Here is a 22,642-nt window from a genome sequence, read left to right on the forward strand (position 1 = left end):
GGCCTGGGTGACAAGCTACCCTCAGGGAACTTGGGACCCAAAAGGGACAAGCAAAGGTCAACTTCTAAGGATGAGGCTAGAATAAGGATTTTCATGTGCTGTGATTCAAGGGGTGTCAGCTTCATATTCAGGTGGCCTTGAATTAAATCCAAGCTCTATTTTTTAGGGAAATTCTGTAAATTCTTCAGATCTTGGTTTCCTTAAGTGTAAAATGGGGATACTGATTTGGCTGGTAAGGATTAGCAATAATTGTGTGTAAAGAATTAACAGTGTCTGACAGATAGTGGCCACACAGTAAATAGTATTACCATCACTAGAAGAAAATGAAAGTGAGAATGGATCAGGTGAGAGGGATGAACAAATCCTGTGAATCAGAAATTCAAACAAAGCTCAAATTTTAAGTTAAATACGATTTTCAAAGTACAATCAACAAAACCATTTTATCACCCATTGTCTAATTGGATCCTCACAATTAAGGTATTATCAGGGCTCGCCCACTTTACAGATCAAAAAAACTGAGATTCAGCAAGGCTTAGACATAGTTTGTTCACCTTCAATACTATGACAGATTAAAGTAGCTAGGAATTCATTTTCCCAGGGAATTCAGGCTTCAAGAGAGACTTGTCTGCAGGTCCAAAAGTCAGAAACAGTGGGCTCTAAGATAACCCATTACTGAGTCACTAGCTAGAAGTTTCCTTGAAGGTCTCCTGTGGAGAACAGTGTTTCTTAAACTTTATGAGGCATCAGACTCTCCTGGAGGGTTTGTTAGACCAAAGATTGTTAGGAAGGACTCCCAGAGTATTCAATTCGGTATGTGTAGGGTGGGGCCTCATCATGTGAATTTTTAATGAGTTTCCCATGATGCTACTGCTGCTTTGGGATCACACCTGGGAAACCATTGGCTCAGAAACTGGGTCCCAGAATGCAGATCAGGCTCTCAAATTTCAATGTATAGAAGAATCACCTGGGCAGCCTTATGGAAACACATCCCCAACCATCTTCCACGATGCAGGTTCGGATGCAAAGAGGTGACTCTGCTGTAGGACTCACCTGCCCTATTGGAAAAAAGTTGATTAGTCAATTCTCTCAAGTTCTTTTTGACACCCAACCCTAATTATGTGTATTTATTTACATGTAAATTATTTACATATACTACTGTACTAATAACACATTATTTATCCTATTTGCTATTTAGAAATGTTTTAATTTTATAAAAATATACATAAATGTTAAATCTTCTTCACATACCCCAAAGGATTGCCTTACACCCACACTTTAGGGACCATCCAAGTCACCAAGTACTATTCAAAGATTATTCCACAAATTAGCAGCATCATGGGATCTTGTTAGAGGTATAAGTTCCCGGCCCCACCCCAGACCTACTGAATAATAATCTCTGGGACTGGGGCAATCAGTGTTTTAATAAGTTCCCCATGTGACTATTGACTAAGTTTGAGAACCACTGATGGCTAAATACATAGATGATGCAGAGTGGTCTTGGTGCTAAGATGAAGACCAATGGGACGGAGGCACAATTACCAGACACAGCTGGGGCAAGTTCTTGAACTCTGGATTCCCCACTGGAGTTTATGTTTTTAGTAAATAACTTTGAGCCAACAATAATCACATTGTTATTCAGAAATCAAGTGTTTTTATGATGCTGTTTCCTTGTCATGACTTTGTCAAAAAAATTATTGATTTCTGTGTAATTCAAGAAAATGTTCCCACTCAGAACTCAACCTTCTCAGATTGCCTAGGGCAGTGGTCGGCAACTGCAGCTCGCGAGCCACTTGCGGCTCTTTGGCCCCTTGAGTGTGGCTCTTCCACAAAATACTGACTTCTGCGCATGGGCCACGAAGTTTCAATTGCACTGTACGTGCATGCCCGCACGTGGTATTTTGTGGAAGAGCCACACTCAAGGGGCCAAAGAGCCGCATGTGGCTCGTGAGCCGCAGTTTGCCAACCACTGGCCTAGGGCTATGGGTTTTCCCAGGATGCAGGACTTCCTGTACTTAAACCAGGAAAGTCCTGGGAAAATCAAGACAAGTTGGTCACCTCTCTTGGGCTCTATTGTGACAGTGTTTGATATTTTTTAAAAATCAACTCATTTTCTCTACTCCTACCAATTACACAACCTATACAAAAGAGCCCTAGACTTAAAGATCTGCTCTGGCTCTCATAGCAGTGTGATATGCAGCAAGTCAGTTAATCTGTGAACCTCCGTTCATCATCTGCAAAATGGGACCAAACACCCTTGCCTCCCACACCTCACAGGACAATAGTCAAGGTCAAGAGAGTTGGTGTTACAAAGGCAACTTATGCATTACAAAGTAGTCTAGGAATAGAAGGGATGGCCATTTGACATCCTGGAAAGAGTGCAGGCTTTTGGAGAGGCAGACCCTCATGCAACCCTAGAACCACATCAGCACATTATTTTATCTCTCTAAGATGATTCTCAACTGTAAAATGGGGATTCAAATTACCTTCCTCATAGAATATTGAGAAGATTAAACGAGATGGTGGTCGCTAAGCGCCTGGCATATTTGGAACTCCAAAGTATTGGTTCCCTTCCCTGTGATTATACGACATTCAAAGACTTAATGATAGTTTTTTTGCAGCTAATGCAATGAATAGCATCATTATGCTTGCTTCCTGAAGTGAAAAGCCACATAACACTCCTCCCTGCTCCCAGGGCCCCTTTGATGTGGCAGGGGGTGGGAAAGGATGTTACTTCCACTTGGTATAACCAAGCCAGAAAGGTTGTCCAGTTCCTACCCACAGAGGAATGCAATGAGCGACTGCTTAGAGAGGCCTGGGGCTGAAATGCACAGTGACCTTTGCATCTGGGAATGCCAAATTTGAAGCTTCTACACAAATTTAATTATCCCTTCAGTAAATCATACCTAATCTGAATAGATTTTTTTTTTCAAATCATCTCAAAAATTGCAAAAATATATCTAAAAATAAAAAAAGTGTAAGTCCAGTCTGTCCTCACAGGGGGGAAATAAGTGCCTTGAGTTGAATGTCTCTTTCAGGCAGGGATTTTGTAACATTTCATTTTTGGAGGATTTCATCCACTCACCAAGCATTTAACTGAGCCAGATAGCCCATGTTTTGAGCATCTACTTTGTGCCAGGCTTGGCACATAATAAAATGAATAGTTTCTGCTTGGCAAGAAGCTCACAGATACAAATAAACACAGAGTTACAATCCACGGGTGAAAAAAAAAAAGTATTACTAGAGGTAGGTCTGAGGGATTGTGATGGTAAAAAGGAGGTTTAGAAATCCTACCTAGGAAAGTGCTGGAAATGGGCCGCACTCTGTAAATTAAGTGTGTACATGGGATTGATGGGAATTACCCACTACCGCTATCCATTGTCTTCACCTTGGCACATGGTCTCTCCTAGGGACGGTGAGAGTAAATTGTGGCCAGTGGGATCTGAGCATAAGTGATGTGTGTAATGTTCAGGCTCTACCTTTAAAGGGAAAGGCATGTTTTCCTCTTCCCCTCTCCCTCTTCATTCTGGATGGAATCCCGGCATGGTAGTAAGCAATCTTGGACCATGTGGTTGAGAGCATCACCTAGGGATGTTAGGGCAACAAGAGAGAAGAAGTCTGGGTCCTTCCTTCATGACTTCATAAAGCAGAATCACACTAGGAACAGGACATGTATAGGGTAGGGAATTGAAGGTTTATCTCACATATGCCTCTATTAAGTGGGGTCTGTATTACATGCAGCCTTTTACACCTGCCTATAGTACAAGTTTTTTGTTTGGATGAATTCTGTATATTTCAATTGACAAACACTAGCTGCTATAGAATGATGAATTATAATCAGAAGCCCAGTGAGCATTTCTTTCAGTCCTCCAGAATATTATATGTCACTCAGAAATCTGCAAAGTGTCTATCCAGGAAGGCCAGAGTTCAACTCTTCCTGGCTCCCAGATTCTACTGTTCTTTTCTCCCCCATCAGGAGCTGCTTGAGTCTCAAGTCCAAACCCCAGAGCCACCTGAGGTAGGATAGTTTGAGTGGCTCCAGAGCCACCTCCTTTGTATTAGCTTCAATTCTTTCTTGCCCATAGTTTGACTGGGATGTTTTCTTTTAGGTCTATTGCTTGTTTTCTGCCTCATATAGAGTTCCTGAATTCCTGTTCCAAGTCTAAAGTCTAGGACCCCAGGAGCAGCAAGGACTCAATTAATTTATATTTTCATCTCTAGCAAGGACAGGACCTAGCATAGCACAAACACTTGTTGAATATTAAATAGAAAAAAGTGAGTGATATGACATATTCCACCATTGCCTTTTTAGGAGCATTTCCTATTTTTCCAAGCCTCCCCCAAAGACTAGATGAATTTCAAGGAATTCTATTGACTGGCCTGCACCCTTCTGGGTGCCCTTCTGCAACTCCACTAGACTCCCAGGCTGGCACATCTAAGTTACACATGTTGGAGTAGCCCACTTTCTTGTTCTGAGTTTCATCTGCAGTCTTTTTCACCTTTCCTTCTAGGCAAAAAGGTGCCTGCTGGCTTGCCTGGGCTAGTATTCAAAGCCCAAAGCTGGGAATGAGGAAGTTGGCCAAGGCCATGCAGCACAGAGGAAAGGAGAATCAGAATCTTTATCCTGAGTGAGGGTGGGCCTTGAATGAAGGTATGGTCAAATTATTAAGCACAAGGTAATGGCCAGAGATCAAATGTGAACTCTGAACTTTCAAATTTACTCCAAGAGACTAGGCAAAACAGAGATAGAGACCAGGAAGGTGAGGAGCAAGAGATATTTTGCTCGTACTATGACTTGAAGTCATATTCTTTGATGATTCTGTTTGTCATGAAGAACTTTTCCTCACATTTCATTTCAGGTCCTCCAAAACACAGATTCCAAGATGGAATTAGAAGTGCAAGTGATTTATTGAGAACAATGCCTGTACAAGTTAAAGGGGGAAGAAGCAGTAGGCAATGCTGCAATGCAAATTTGATACCTGTGAATGGAGAAGGGGAGTCAGAGCCTCGGACTATGGCTCAACTCTGAAAAAATCTCCACTAAGACAATGGGAGCTTCATTGCAAAGATAGAGGATTCCTGGGTTGGGCATAAATGGCATCTGGCTTCATCCCTGACCTTTCTTTACAGTTCTCAAACTGACTTAGAGAAAATCCAGACTGGAAGTAGACTTAGAGATAATTTGGGCAACATTGTTCAAAAGAACTTTCTACAAAGATGAAAATCTCTCATATCTTCCTCCCTGTCCAGTATGGTAGCCACTAAACACATGTAGCTATGGACCACATGAAATGTGACTACTGTGACTGAAGATCTGAATTTTTTACTTAAGTTTTTAAAATCATATGTGGCTACCATATTAGACAGCACAGATTTACAGTCCAAGATTTTTAAGTGAAGAAACAGAGGCAAAATGAAATGCCCAAACATATATAAGAAGTTAAGGGTAGACATAAGACTTGAACCAGTCTTTTTTTAAGTACAGCCTTCTCTAAACCAACCACTTCTGCATCACGACGTAGAACATAGTACATCTGTTTAGAAGTTGGGCTTTTGTTTACAGTTGTTTCAAATATTTAAGGGGTCATAGACTCTGATCTTCCCTAAAGAACTTAGAAGCTAATTTCATGCCCCAAAATGTCTCTTTCTTTGTGACCAATCTCTAGTCCTTCATCCTTGCTCTTGTCTTTGTATTTAAGCATGGCTCCTCTAATCTTTGCTGCTTAAGAAGTTTTCTGCTCTCCTTCACTTCCAAACTCAGGTGCTCCACTATTATTGCTTAGACCTCACCATGTGCCCTCAATACTGTACCCAAGCATGCTGCCCTTGGGAGTTAAAAATTCCTCTGCCTTGCCATGATTGCTGCCTTCGTGTTAATCCAGCTAAAGCTCCCGCCAAACCCAGGATCTTGGATTCCCTCTTGGGCCTTTTCCTCCTCCCTGATCTAATCCCATGCCATCACCTGCAGCCCAGATGGAAAGACCACAAATCCCCAGGAATGCATTCCAAGCAGAGGACATGTGATTGCTCTAAGGCTTCCCATTCATTCCAAGACCTGGAATCTGTCTGCCTCCAAAAGCACATATTTCCTTTGGGCCCAAGATGGGAGAGCAGTATTCCTACATCATCTGAAATACAGAGGCCATCACTGTAGCTAGACATCTCACAACAAAATAAGACTTTTAGAGCTCCCCTCAATCTTTCCCATCCTTCTCAAACGAACTCCCATTCTTTCTGAATAAGTTATCATCACTTGTAAAACCCAAACAAACATTCCTCTCATGGGTGCTTTCTCCTCCTTTACCTTGGACTGCTTCAGCTCCAAATACTTATTACAGACAGAACTCTCAGTTCTTTGTTTTCTGTAATAGTATCTTCTGACTTTTTAAATACTTACTACTCTTTATCTAAAAAATGAGTCACGGAATTGGTAAGTAAGGCAATCAGGCAATAGAAAACAGAAAGGATGAGTTGGTCTGAGAAGTTTAGGGCTTCCTTTCAAAATGGAAAATATGTACTTTACTATGGTGTAAGCTCATTTATCATGGAGCTTAGCAGATGCTATGCTGGGCTTACTCACATAGGTTTACTATCTATATTAACCCAGGTAATGTGACAAATGATAAGATTTAATAATCTCCCATATTTTTATGCCTGTGTTATACCAGCGACTGTGCTAGGAGAAGCTCTGTTTTAGAAAGCTCCATAATACATAAAAATCATCAGAGGCAGCAATTTATTTGGTTTGTAATTCTGTGCCTTTTGGACACTGGGTGTGATTCTATAGGACCATATTCTTGGGACAGATAACATTGTGTATGGAATGACACTATAAGCTAAATCATTCAATCCTGGACCATCTTGTAAGGGAAAGGCAACAAGATCAATAATTATGCTGGGATTAGGAAATAAATAAGGATCATTGCTGCAAACTAGCATGTGGTCATTCTTCCTTGTTAAAGCCCTTGCCCATCTTATCCCCCAGTGGTCAGAGAACTGTAGAGAGGTGGAGATATGAACACTTAGTCACCACTAAGTGCTGAGTGCTGAAGGCTGGCCATGGACAGCATCCTTTAGGGCCACTGCTAAGGAAATGGGATGCAAGGAGATGAAAGAGTAAGTCAAACCCATGAGAAAACATGGGATATGAATGCTAAGTCTGGAGGGGCCAGAGGAAATCATTCAGAAAAGTCTAGTCACATTGAAGGGCATGCAAGTATGCATCTAAGTCATGGCTTCAGTCACGTGCTCACTTGTGAGGACAGTGTGGGCATAAGTTTGGGTGACTCTAAAAGCTGCCAGAAATCTCCTGGCTGTCTAAATGTCCCTGCTAATATTTCCAGAAGTGTTTAGTTCTAGAATGAGGCAGCCTGCATTATAAATACAATAGGCATCTAGAAGTAAAGGCCCTTAACCTTTACTGTACACAGAGGGTGCCAGAGGTTAGACATCATTTACCCGGGAATGTAAAAGGCAAATAGCCATAGCAAATGTGAGACCACTTTTTATTTTTCTAGTCTCACTGAATAAGTCTCTTGAGATTCTGTTGGTGTTAATATCTATGGCCCTATTGTAAGGGCAGGTGACTGGGAACATTCTAAGTTATATAAGTTAGTAAATAATGCTAATGCATCTTCAACACACCAGATTTCTGTCTCAGGCTGCCTGTACACATGTGGAAAATGAAAATTTTTTTTAAACATTTAAATATTGACTTCAGAAAGGTACCTAGAAGAGAATAGAACATAGATTATAGGCTTATTCCCACAGATGTTCTTTCTGTGGTGCAGTGTATTGTATTAGATATTTAAGAAGGAAGACTACTATAGAAAATAGAGCCATACCCTTACATGACATTTAAGCTATAAAGAGTAAGGAAATGGAAGCCCAGAGACATACCTAACACCACAGAGCTAGATAATATCGGAGTAAAAATTAAAGTTTAGTTCCACTGATTTACACATAGAGACTTACTGGCAGGCAATCAGGTATGATAGACATGAAGCTTTGTTATCAGTTAGTGGAACCCTATCTTGATTCCACTTTTTCCAACTCTAGGACTTCAACTAAGGTCCTTTATAATGAGTATTTTAATATCTATTTCATAACATGGTTATCAATAAAAAATGAGATTATATTGATAATTTACCAAGTATCTTGCGTAGGATTGAGTAGCTTCTTTCCCTATTGCTGTGGCTGAGACAATTCCCATCTATTGATTGTTAGGGTCGATTCAAATTATGCAGTTCTCCTCCATCCATGGCCCATACACAGGAGAATATACAATAGAATTCTCAAACACTTTTGACATAAGAATTACCTGATCAAGAGAATGAGAATACAAGTCACAAATTGGGAGAACTTTTTGCAAAAGACACATCTGATAAAGGAATAATTCAAAATATATAATGAACCTTAAAACTTAACAATAATAAAACAAACAACCTAATTTAAAAACCGTCCAAAGACCTTAACAGACACCTCATCACGGAACACATACAGATGGCAAATAAGTATATGAAAAGATGTTTCACATCATGTCATCAAAAAAATACAAATTAAAACAACAATGAGATGCCACTACACACCTACTAGAATGACCAAGGTCTGAAACAATGATAACACCAAATGCTGATGAAGATTCAGAGCAATGAGAACACTCAGTAATTGCCAGCAGAAATGCAAAATGGCCTGGACACTTTGGAAGTCAGTTTGGTGGTTGCTAACTAAATATACTCTTACCATACTCACATTCCTTGGCATTTATTCAAAGGAGTTGAAACTTATGTCTACACAAAAACCTGTACATAAATGTTTATAGCAGTTGTATTTATGATTGCCAAAACCTGGATTTTGTAAGATATCCTTCAATTGGTGAATAAATAAATAAATAGTGCTTCATCCAGACAATGGAATTTTAGTCAGTGTTAAAAGAAATGTGCTTTCAAGCTATGAAAAGACAGAAGAATCTTAAGTGCATATTATTAAGTAAAAGAAATCAATCTTAAAAGGCCACATATTGTATGATTTCAACTATATGGCATTCTGGAAAAGACAAAACTATGGAGACAGTAAAAGAGCAGTGATTGCCAGGGGTTGTGGGGAGGGAGAGATGAATAGTGAAGCACAGAGGATTTTTAGGGCAGTGAAAATACTCTGGGTGATACCATAATGATGAATACATGTCATTATATATTCATCTACACCCATAGAATGTACAATACCAAGAGTGAACCATAATGTAAATGATGGACTTTGGGTGATTATGATGTGTTGATGTAGCTTCAACAATTGTAACAAATGTACCTCTCTGGTGGGGAATGTTTATAATGAGGGAGGCTATGCATAGTAGGGAGCCAAAGTTATATGAGAAATCTCTGTACCTTCATCTCAATTTTGCTGTAAACCTAAAACTGCTCTAAGAAAATGAAGTCTTAATGAAAAAATTAAACCCACATGAAGCATTCATCAGATTCAGTAGGACTGGAGTGAAGCTCAGGAGTCTGTATTTTAATATGCATTCCTTTCTCACTTTCACTCTCACCCTCTCACTCCTAGACTCAAATGCAACTAGACTACAAGCCACACTTAGAGAAACTTTAATAGAAATCATTTTGATGCACGTTAAGTTAAAAATAAATAAAATACAAACTAAAAAGGTAGGAGTTCCTCACCCCAAGAGACACTAATTCAGTAAGGTGGATTTCACTTCTGTATTTTAATAAGTTCACTGGTGATTCTGATACTTAACTAGATTTGGGAACCACTGCTTTTCCTATGTTGCAGGACTATGGTCCCACCCACTCTGATTTCAATGGCTAATTTACACATCAAATCTTTCAAATACGTTCTGCATTGGACTTACTGTCCTACAAAAGTGTAAGGATTTTGCTATCATTCCAATCAGAGATTTTCATGCATAAGGCATGGCTTGCTCACAAGTGTCCATAATGACTGTTTTCCACAGCCAGTGGGATTTGAGGCTGGTCTTCATTTTTGTTTGTTTTTAAATAAACATGCATAGGTGACAGCAAAATTCTTAAATTCAAATACATTAATTCCCTTATAGAGAAAGGTGAAAAGAAAGAGGCACAATGGGGCTCACAGATTACAACTTGGTTTTAGAGATAATAAGAAATAGTGGAATGGACAATCCTATATAATAAAACCCTAATATGCAAATCGACCAAATAGTAGAACGACTGGTCACTATGATGTGCACTGACCACCAGGGGGCAGATACTCAACACAGGAGCTGCCCCCTGGTGGTCAGTGCACTCCTACAGGGAGAGTGCTGCTCAGCCAGAAGCCGGCCTCACAGCTGGCAAGTGCAGTGGTGGTGGCAGGAGCCTCTCCTGCCTCCAAGGCAGTGCTAAGGATCCCTCAGGGGATATCCCCTGAGGGGTCCCGGACTGTAAGAGGGCACAGGCCAGGCTGAAGGCGCCCCCCCCCCCCAAGTGCACAAATGTCATGCACCAGGCCTCTAGTCTTTAAATAAGAATAATGGCTATTTTGTCCATTTCATGCTCAGACCATTAAATGTAGCTCACCTTTCCAGATACTAAAATGAAGTAGATTCATGAAAGCCAACAAAGAATTCAATGTCTGTTCCATGTAAATGTTTGTGATAACCCTTCACATATTCACAACCTGCTGGTCTTCTTTGCTCTCTACAGTTTTCCCAATCTTGAAATCATATTCTAGTTTCCAAGTATACATAGAGTTCTTTCAATTATTACACCCAAACTTCTACTCAAATTTAACCTACATATGATAAAGTACAAGATTTTCAGCTTTGAGTGAGAAACTTCTTCCTGCAGCACCAAGCCTACCACTCAGGTCAGCTCTATTCCTTCAGGCTAAGAGAGGTATTTAAACTTAATGACATTCCAATAAAATGCATAGACCACAAAAGCTTCTGCTGAGCAGATAAGCAGCAGTGTACTCTAGAAACACGCTGAAACTCATCAGCACTGCACACATTCTGGATCAGATCCCTAATTCCCATTGTTGAAAACAAACAAATGCATCTTTCTACATTTGGATATTAAATGTTCAGAAACTTTCATATTTGTATTGAACAAAGAATCCCAAAATATTGATTTCAACTCAACTTTTAAGGAATGCCTGGAGAAATAGGAGGAAAAATCAATTTGCTGAAGATCACCAAACCTGTGAAATTTCTGTCTCTGAAACACACTCCTGCTCTATCTGTTGGGTTCTCCATTGAAGAAAGATGACCATTTCCAAGGACAGTTTGATTTTATTTATTCATAGTATGTGCTTCATGGTTTTTCTATTAATATTTACTAACCTTCAATGATCTCCATTTACAAGAAGCTATATTGCCAAAGGGTTCTATCATTAGAAAGTAATTTGCTTGACTTATGCTTTTTTTATTAGGTTATTTTTAGAAATTCTTAAAAGAAATCATTGTAATTATTTATAAATGCACATTAGTAATTCAACACTTACTATGTACCTTATATAACAGATATGATTTTCCTCCAATGTATTTCTCATTCCCTTATAAAGCACTTTGCCCCGGAAATCACGTCCTCTGACAGCCTTCTACAATGAAGGCAAAACATGAAAGACCCACTCAGGAAAGACTAACTGAACTACAGAAACATGGATCTTTTGTCAACTCGAAGCAAATGCTCTTGAAACCTTAGCAAGTCCATAGTGTTAAAAGCCAAGATTTGTGAGAAGGAAAAACAAACTGAATTATAATAGTGCCCTTTACACATAATAAAATCAAGGCTGACTTAGACTATAGAAAATATTGTTTGTTCATTTTTATGATAATAACACCCCTTATTGATTATTTTTATAACAGGTACTCTTTTGCATTTACTAACTCCTTTCAATCTTTTAATAGTCCTCATTTCATTTGTTCACCAGGGTGCCCAAGGTCCTAGAATATAGCCTGGTCATAAAACTATATATTATTGTCCACCTTTTGCAGATAAGGAAACAGAGGCAGAGAGCAGTTAATGATCTTTTCCAAAATTTTATAGTCAGTAGTGAGAACCAGGATTCATATTAAAGAAGGAGTCCTATAAATATCAAATGAATTTCTCAAAGTTATTAGAGGCAAAACCCCTCTAGGAATCAGAGGAAAGGAACGCTTTATTAAGCATTGACTCTGCCAAGCATTCTGACATTTTATCTGTATCATCTCAATTAATCACGCACTAACAATTCAACTTTAATATTATGATTCCAATTTTACAGATTAGAGAACAGGCCCAGGAAGATGAAGTAACAAAACAAGGTAATTGTAGAATCAAGATTCAAACTCAGATCTGCCTGTTTACAAATCCCTTGCAAAGTCTTTGCTCTTGCCTGCACTCCTGCCCTCCACAAGATAATGTTTATTTAAAGCAGCTTCTTCTTTGGTATCTTAGAAAATCTCTCCCTCTTTCTTTCCCATACGCATTTCTTTTCTCTCACTCAGGCATGAATACTTCACAATAAAATTCAGCAATTTCTCCTTTGCTTCTACTCAAGGTTAAGAGAAGGATGCCTTCTCTACCAGCACCTTGCTATTAAAAAAAAAAAAAAATAGGAAAATGGGAAATCCTCTCAGTGCTACAAGATTATGGATGCATTCATTTCATGTGCATTCTTCAAAAATTTCAAGGAAGCTGAAATCTAATTTAATCTATTACATGATTGTACTAAATTACTTAACCACATCAAAGCACCAATGGCCCCACACTCTAGGAAGGGGACATTGTAAAATGGTTTTCAAATACATAATGCAGTCTCTCAGGTGCTCAAGACAGGGACGCCCATCTCTGAATATAAAGCTTCCCTTACACTTCTGAGATCAAAACAACAGAGCCATTATTTGAGAGGCTGGATGAAATACCAGAGCCATTTCTTATTAGTTTCAGTCATTAAAGAGAATTTAGTAGTCTGGCTATTTATGCATGTTTTTCTTACTTTAAAATAAAGCAATTTAATGGAATAAGAGGGAAAAAGAGTTTGAAGATCAAGATTATGGGTAAATTTCCCACTAATTACATTGTTTTCTGCTTTTAGAAAAGAAAACCCAAACCAGTTTTCCCATCCCCTTCCTCACATCTCATGGTAGCATTTTAAGAACGCAAAAAGGAATGTGAAGCATATTGGACTTCACTAAGGGTGAGGAAAGTTGCTATTCCATCACCACTACTATAAGTACTAGTGAAAATGTCCTTGTGTGAATCTATCCTCTGAAATGTTGAATGCATTTTCCAATAGCAATATTATAACAAAAGTTGGATTCCTAGGAGGACCCTGGAAAGCCAAGTCAAGCCATGATGGTGATGTAGAACAGTGCTTCAACATTGAGACAAGATCCTGAGAATCTCAGAAACATCAAAAATACATCTCTTCACCTGCTCTCTCCTGGCAATAACTACTTTGAAAGCCATATAGTAGTGGGAATTAAGACTTTATATGAAGAAAATAATATCTGAGAAGTCAGTGTGGTTTGATAGTTAGCATAGGCACTAGGTCCAGATTACCTAGGCTTGACTCCTGTCTCTAAACACTACTTAGATCTAAACATTGAACAAGGTACTCCTTTATTCTGTACCTCAATTTCCACACCTATAAAATGTGAATTTAAGTAGTATTCTTATTGTGGTTGTGATTAAATAAGTTATTACTTCAAAATACATACAAAAGTTTCAGATACATATTAAGTACTCAGTAAATGTCAACTATTATTGATAAGGTGCTACACATTTTAGCTCATTTAATCTTTGATATGACCCTTCAAGATAAATATATTTATCATTCATTTTATATATATAAAGAAATTGAAGCCTATAAAAGTTAAGCAACTTGGTCAGGGAAACAATTATAAAAGACTAGAGGCCCAGCCGAAACCGGTTTGGCTCAGCGGATAGAGCGTCGGCCTGCGGACTGAAAGGTCCCAGGTTCGATTCCGGTCAAGGGCATGTACCTGGGTTGTGGGCACATCCCCAGTAGGAGATGTGCAGGAGGCAGCTAATCGATGTTTCTCTCTCATCGATGTTTCTAACTCTCTATCTCTCTCCCTTCCTCTCTGTAAAAAATCAATAAAATATATATTTAAAAAAAAAAAAAAAGACTAGAGGCCCAGTACACAAGATTTGTGCACTGGAGGGTGTCCCTCAGCCCAGCCTGCACCCTCTCACAGTCTGGGACCCCTCGAGGGATGTCTGCCTGCTGTCAGTCAGACATCCCTCTCATAGTCCAAGGCTCTTGCAGTCTGGGATCCCTTGCTCCTTACCGCCTACCTGCAGCAGAGGCGGAAGAGGCTCCCACTACTGCTGCTTCACTCCCCAGCAGTGAACCTGGCTTCTGGTGCTCCCCCACTGGGGGTGCACTGACCACCAGGGGGCAGCTCCTGCATTGAGTGTCTGCCCTTTTGTGGTCAGTGCACATCATAGCTACCGGTCATTCCACCATTCAGTTGATTTGCATATTAGACTTTTATTATATAGGATAATTTTTAAAAGCTAGAGCCTGATTCCTAATCCAGTTTTGATTCCATATTTCATGCTCTGGAATATATGCCATGAGGCATTGTCTGGGAAACCAATTTTTAAAAAGCCATATTTATTTTGCCACTTTTACCAAAAGCAAGTGCACTGCAGGCAATGGTCAATAGGAAAAAAAATTAAACTATAAAGAAATATTTGGAAAAAAGGGAAAGATGGCATCTGGCAGGATGGAGGTAAGGGAGAGGATGTGAGTGAGGAGGGGATGAAAAGAGAGTGTGAGGATATGTGTGGTGTGTGTTTGAGTGAGTGAGGGACAGTTAAATCCAGCAGGAATACAGAGGGCTGGCAGACCAGGCACTCTTGCACAGGGACTACCACTGCTGTAGGTACTCGCCAGACTGCGGGACTCCAACACAGAGCCCATACCATCTTGAAGGGGAAAATGGCCTCTTCTAGGAACTCATTAGCACCACCACCCAGACAGGCCTTGGACACTGCCTGTGACCTGGCAGCCACTCCAGCCAAAATCCTGCTGCCCCACCCACAGACCTGTGGACCCTTGGAACTCCACCTCCAAAGGTGCTCTGCTCCTGCAGCTATAAGTTCAACTCCCCCGATCCCCAATGGCAGACCTCCAGACACTACAGCTGTACATTTCCAGTACGCAGGCTTCCTAGGCACACCACTCAACAGGCAGCTTTTGGATGCCGCTATGAGCCCCCGTTGGGAATTATTTTGTACAGACAAGGGTGCGCTGCCCCACAGTAGAAATTCTGAATTCCCTCTTCCTGAATAACTGCCCACAGACACCTCAGCTGCACAACTTCAGCACCAGGGCCCTTCAGAGTACATCAGAGTTCCGTGCTGGCAAACATACTGCCACAGTCGCAGCACTCAGGCCCCCTGAGCCTATTGATCCACAGGGAGTTCTTGGGAGACGCTGTGAGCCCCCACTGGATGTGATCTTGGACAAACAGGGATGAACTCCCCCGGCAATAGAAATTCTGAATTCACTCATTCTGGATATCGCCCACAGACACCTTGATTGCACAGCTTCAGTGCCAGGGCCCTTCAGAGTGCGTCAGTGTACCGTGCTGGCAAATGCACTGTGGGTGCCCCTGTGAGCCACCACTGGGAGCACATGTGTATCCAAACATGGACGCAGCAGCAAAAACTGAGTCTTCCCATCCCACAGCTACAAAACTCTGGAGTCTACAGTTGTGAGCTTTTTAAGTGTGCAGGCCTTCCAAGCCCACCACTCCATAGGCAGCTCTTGGGCGCTGCTGTAAGCCACCAATGGGTGTGCATTTATACAAACAGGGACGCACTGCTGGGCTGTAGAAACTCTGAATTCCCTCTTCGGAGATACCTGCCCACAGACACCTCAATCGCGTAGCTTCAGTGACAGGCCTTTCAGAGTGTGTCAGTACACCCAGCTGGCAAACGCACCACGGGTGCCCATGTGTGCTGCCACTAGGGGCATATGTATCCAACAGAAGCAGCAATGAAAGCTGAGTCTGCCCACCCCACAGCTACAGAACTCTAGACACCACAGTCATGCCTTCCCAAAGTGCAGGCCTCCTGAGCCCCACCACCCCAACAGACAGCTCCTGGGTGCCACTGTGAGTCCCCACTGGGCATGCATGATTTCAACCAAGGGTGCAAGACAGAAAAAATTGGGACACCCCCCTCCATGGCTGCTGACTTCTAGACACTGCAGTTGCCCCTTTCCAGCTCACAGGCCTACATCAAGAGAACCTGAATAGCTCAAGTAGGGAGCTACGCTAGATTACCAAGCCCAGGAAACCTGGTATGAGAGATCATACCAGTAACGCCATCCCCAAAAGAACCTGCAAAATAATTGGATCTACAATTAAAACATTACAGCAAAACATGGGAAGACAAAAAAGCAATCCCCAAAGGTAAGAAAAAGAGAAATTACCAGAAAGGAAGTGAAATGAAATTGAGGCAAGTAACATGTCAGAGAAAGAATTCAGAGTAATGTTTATAAGGATGCTCAAACAGCTTGATGACAAATATACACAACTCAATGTCAAATATACACTACTCAAAGAGAATTATAAGGAGATGAATGAGAATGTCACCAACATGAAAAGGAACCAAGAGAAAATGAAGAACGACATCTCTGCAATAAAGAATACAATGGAAGGCTTAAACAGTAGACTATCAGAGGTTGAGGACTGCATCAGCGAATTAGAAGACAAGGTAGGAAAAAACATACAAAAACAGCAGCAACTGGAAAGAAAATTTAGAAAGAAAGAGGAGAGCCTAAGGGAGCTTTGGGACAACACAAAATGAAACAACATTTGCATATTAGGGGTACCAGAAGGAAAGGAAGAGAAGCAAGGAATAGAAAACCTGTTTGAAGAAAACGTCCCTGATATTGGCAAGAAAAAAAAAACTACACAAGTTCCAGAAGCACATAGAGTCCCAAATAAGATGAGCCCCAAAAGACCGACACCAAGACACATCATAATTAAATTGGCAAACACCAACGACAAAGTAAGAATCTTAAAGGCTGCCAGAGAGATACAGAAAGTTACCTACAAGGGATCTCCTATTAGAATATCAACTGATTTCTCAACAGCAACACACCAGGCTAGAAGGGGAGGGAATGAAATATACAAAGTGATGAAAAGCAAGGGACTGAAGCCAAGAATACTATACCCAGCAAGGCTATCATTTAAAATTGAAGGTGGAATCAGAAGCTTCACAGACAAAAAAAAAAGGGCTAAGAGAATTTATTACCACCAACCCAGCAATGCAAGAGATGCTAAGGGACTGCATAAAAAGAAGAAACAGAAAGGCAAGAAGAAACACAAACATTAAGAATAAAAATGATGACAAACAAGTACTTATCAATAATAGCATGAAACATAAATGGATTAAATGCTCCAATCAAAAGACATAGGATAGCTGAATGGATAAGAAAACATGACCCATATATTTGCTGTCTGTAAGAGACCCACCTCAGAACAAAGGATTCACACAGACTGAGAGTAAAGGAATGGAAAAAAACTTTTTTCAGGCAAATGGAAATGAGAAAAAAGCTGGGGTTGCAATACTTATATCTGACAAAATAGACCTCAAAGTAAAGGCCATAACAAGAGATAAGGAAGGCCACTACATAATACTAAAGGGAGCAATTTAACAAGAAGATATAACTCTGGTAAACATATATGCACCCAATACAGGAGGACCCAAATTCATAAAACAACTTCTGGAAGATATCAAGAGAGAGATTGATAGCAATACAGTCATAGTAAGGAATTGTAATATCCCACTGACACCACTGGATAAATCCTCTAAACAAAAAATCAGCAAAGAAACAGCAATCCTAAATGACTCACTAGATTAGATGGACTTATTTGACATCTTCAGAATATTTCACCCCAAAGTTACAGAATACACATTCTTCTCCAGTGCACATGGAACATTTTCAAAGATAGACCACATGTTAAGATGAAATCAACTACAATGAAAAAAATCAAACATTTGGAGGCTAACTAGCATGCTATTAAACAATGATTGGGTTACCAAAGAGATCAAAGAAGAAATAAAAAGCATCCTGGAAACAAATGACAATGCAAACACAACAATCCAAAATCTATGGAACACAATGAAAGCAGTCCTGAGAGGGAAGTTCATAGCTCTACAGGCCTACCTCAAAAAAACAAGAAAAACTGGTAATAAATTATCTAACCTTGAAACTTAAAGAATTAGAAAGAGAGCAACAAGAAAAGCCCACAGTATCCAGAAGGAAGGAAATAATAAAGATCAGAGCAGAAATAAATGACATAGAGAACAAAAAACAACACAAAAGATCAATGAAACCAAAAGCTGATTCTTTGAAAGGATTAAAAAGATTGATGAACCTCTAGCCAGTCTCACCAAGAAATAAAAAGAAAGGACCCAAATAAACAAAATCATAAATGAAAGAGGTGAAGTAACAACTGACTCCACTGATATACAAAGGATTGTAAAAAAATACTACGAACAAATCTACTCCAACAAACTGGACAACCTCAATGAAATGGGCACATTCCTAGAAAAATACAACCTTCCAAAACTCAATCACGAATAATCAAAAAACCTGAATAGGCCACTAACTACTGATAAAATTGAAACAGTAATCAAAAAGCTTCCAGCAAACAAAAGCCCTGGACCAGATAGCTTCACAGGGGAGTTTTACTGAACATTCAAAGAACTAAAACCAAACCTTCTCAGACTATTCCAAAAAATTCAAGAGGAAGGCACACTTACAAGCTCTTTCTACGAAGCCAGCATTACCCTAATCCCAAAAACCAGATAAAGACACAACAAACAAAGAGAATTACAGGCCAATATCCCTGATGAACATAGATGCTAAAATCCTCAACAAAATTCTAGCAAACCAGATCCAGCATTACATTAGAAAGATCATACACCATAACCAAGTGGGATTTATTCCAGGGATGCAAGGCTGGTACGATATCTGCAAATCAATAAATGTGATACATCATATAAACAAATTGAGAGACAAAATCACATACTCATATGAATTGATGCAGAAAAGGCATGTGTCAAAGTCCAACATCCTTATCTGATAAAAAAAAAAAAAAATGCTCAGCAAAGTGGGAATAGAAGGATCATACCTCAATATAAATAAAGCCTTATATGACAAACCTACAGCCAACATCATAATCAATGGGCAAAAACTAAACCATTTCCCTTAAGAACAGGAACAGGACAGAGATGCCCGTTTTCACTACTCCTGTTCAACATAATACTGGAAGTGCTAGCCAAAGTGATCAGACAAGAAGAAGAAATAAAATTGGAAAAGAAGAAGTAAAATTGTCATTATTCACAGATGACATGATACTATACATAGAAAACCCTAAAGACTCCATCAAAAAATTATTAGACTTAATAAATGAATTCAGCAATGTAGCAGGATACAAAATTAATGCCAAGAAATCTATGGCATTTTTATACACCAATAGTGAACTTATAGAAAGAGAGACTAAAAAAACAATCCCATTTACCATTGCACACAAAAAAATTAAGATACCTAGGAATAAACTTAACTAAGGAGGTAAAAGACCTCTACTCAGAAAACGATAGGACATTGAAAAAAAGAGACAGAGGAAGACATAAACAGATGGAAGAACATACCATGTTCATGGATTGGTAGAATCAACATCATTAAAATGCCCATATTACCCAAAGCAATCTATAGATTCAATGCACTCCCCCATTAAAATACCAACAGCATATTTCACAGGTCTAGAAAGAACTCTCCAAAAATTCATCTGGAATAAAAAAAAAAGACCCCGAATAGCTGCAGTGATCCTGAGAAAGAAGAACAAAGTAGGAGAGATCTCAATACCAGCTATCAAGATGTATTACAAAGCCACTGTTCTCAAAACTGCCTGGTACTGGCACAAGAACAGACATATACATTAGTGGAATAGAATAGAGAGCCCAGAAATCGACCCGAACAACTATGGTCAATTCATATTTGACAAAGGAGTCAAGAACATACAAGGAAGTCAAGACAGCCTCTTCAATAAATGGTGCTGGGAAATATGATCAGACACATGCAAAAAAAAAAATGAAACTAGACCACCAATTTACACCATACACAAAAATAAACTCAAAATGGATAAAGGACTTAAATGTAAGACGGGAAATCATAAAAATATTAGAGGAATCAACAGGCAGAAAAATCTCAGATATATGGTGAAGCAGTATCTTCACAGACACAGCTCCTAGGGCAGTGAGGGCGAACCTTTTGAGCTCGACGTGTCAGCATTTTAAAAAACCCTAACTTAACTCTGGTGCCGTGTCACATATAGAAATTTTTTGATATTTGCAACCATAGTAAAACAAAGATTTATATTTTGGATATTTATTTTATATATTTAAATGCCATTTAACAAAGAAAAATCAACCAAAAAAATGAGTTCATGTGTCACCTCTGACACACATGTCATAGTTTTGCCATTGCTATCCTAGGGCAATGGAAACTAAAGAGAAAATAAACAAATGGGACTACATCATAATAAAAAGCTTCTGCACAACAAAAGAAACCATCAACAAAACAACAAGAAAACCCACTGCATGGGAGAACATATTTGCCAACGATATCTCTGATAAGGTTTTAATCTCCAACATTTACAGGAAACTCACACAACTTAACAAAAGGAAGACAAACAACCCAATCAAAAAATGGGCAACGGACCTAAATAGATACTTTTCTAAAGAAGGCATAAGGAAGGCCAGGCCAAGAGACATATGAAAACATGCTCAAAGTCACTAATCATCCCAGAGATGCAAATCAAAACCACAATGAGGTATCATCTCACACCTGTCAGAATGGCTATCATCAATAAATCAACAAATGACAAGTGCTGGCGAGGATGTGGAGAAAAAGGAACCCTCCTTCACTGCTGGTGGGAATGCAGACTGGTGTGGCCACTGTGGAGAACAGTATGGAGTTTCCTCAAACTAAAAATGGAACTTCCATTTGACCCAGTGATCCCACTTCTAGGAATATATCCCAAGAAATAAGAAACACCAATCAGAAAGCATATATGCACCCCTATGTTCATAGCAGCACAATTTACAACAGCTAAGATTTGGAATCAGCCTAAGTGCCCATCAGCAGATGACTGGATTAAAAAACTTTGGCACATCTACACAATGGAATACTATGCTGCTAAAAAAGGAAGGAACTCCTACCATTTGCAACACCATGGATGGAGCTGGAGCACATTATACTAAGTGAACTAAGTCAGTCAGAGAAAGATAAATATCTCATGATCTCACTCATTTGTGGATTATAATGAACAACATAAACCGATGAATGAAAACAGATCTAGAGACAGAGAAGCATTGATCAGATGCTCAAACCTCAAAGGGAAGGTAGGGGAGGGGTGGGTAAGGGGGAGAGATCAACCAAAGGACTTGTATGCATGCATATAAGCATAAACGATGGACACAGACCACAGGGGTTGAGGGAGAGGGCAGGACTGGGTTAGTGGGGGGAGAATGAGGGATAAGAACACATTTGCAATACCTTAATCAATAAAGAAAAAAATATATCAAAAAAATATGTGACAGTCCATGGTATTGCTGCTAATGTAAATACTCCCATCCTTCAACAGAGATTCAGACTCTCTAGACCAGTGGTCGGCAAACCACGGCTCGCAAGCCACATGCAGTTCTTTGGCCCCGTGGCATGGGCCACGAAGTTTCAATAGCACTGTACATGCGCGCCCGCACGTGGTATTTTGTGGAAGTGCCACACTCAAGGGGCCAGTTTGCCGACCACTGCTCTAGACCATCAACGTTCTCCTGAGCATCACATGACCCTACATTGACCTAGAACACTGAGATAAATCATTCTCATACAGAAGTTTAATGTCACCCATTCCCAAAATGTTTTCCTCACCCATTTCCCATAATGCCTAACATGTCTTCCATTATTAACTCTTTCCATTGGAAAAAGTGTTTACTCTTCCAAAGATCTATATCTTGAATGAAGTAAGCTGTGGACAACTATATTTATTGAGGACCTATCATATTCTAGGCATTTTATATGACTATCCCCAGAACAAAGCAGTGGAATAAGCATGGTTAGACCCATTTCATAAACTGAGACTCAGAATTTAGAGAATGAGATGGCAGAATTAATATTAAAGCCCAGGACTATCTAATCTTTATGAAAAAATCCCTTTGATAGCTTCCCTGAAAAGGGGACATTTAGTTTATGTTTACCCATTTTCTGAGACTGAGAGCTCATAAATCCACATTTGACTCAACTCATCATGGAACTTTTCTGATTGTTAGAAAGTGTTTCTTACTAACAATAAAGACATTTCCTAAATGAAAAGAGATCCTTTGGGGGGCATCTCCCCATATCAGGATTTTACCAGCTGCCAAAAGGTCTTTGGTTTATCTTGAATGGAGATTCTCAGTTCCTACTTAGCTAATTCATTCCCACATGCAACATGCCAAAGATGATAATCCACCACTAAAGCCAATCTGAATTTCTAAATCATTCCCTAAAAGGAGGAAGAATGAAACCAATTTTTAAAAAGCCGTTTATTTTGCCACTTTTCCCAAAGGCAAGGGCATTGCAGGCAATGGTGAACAGG

Source organism: Myotis myotis, unplaced genomic scaffold (genome assembly GCF_014108235.1).
Source record: "Myotis myotis isolate mMyoMyo1 unplaced genomic scaffold, mMyoMyo1.p scaffold_m19_p_2, whole genome shotgun sequence".
NCBI lineage: Eukaryota > Metazoa > Chordata > Mammalia > Chiroptera > Vespertilionidae > Myotis > Myotis myotis.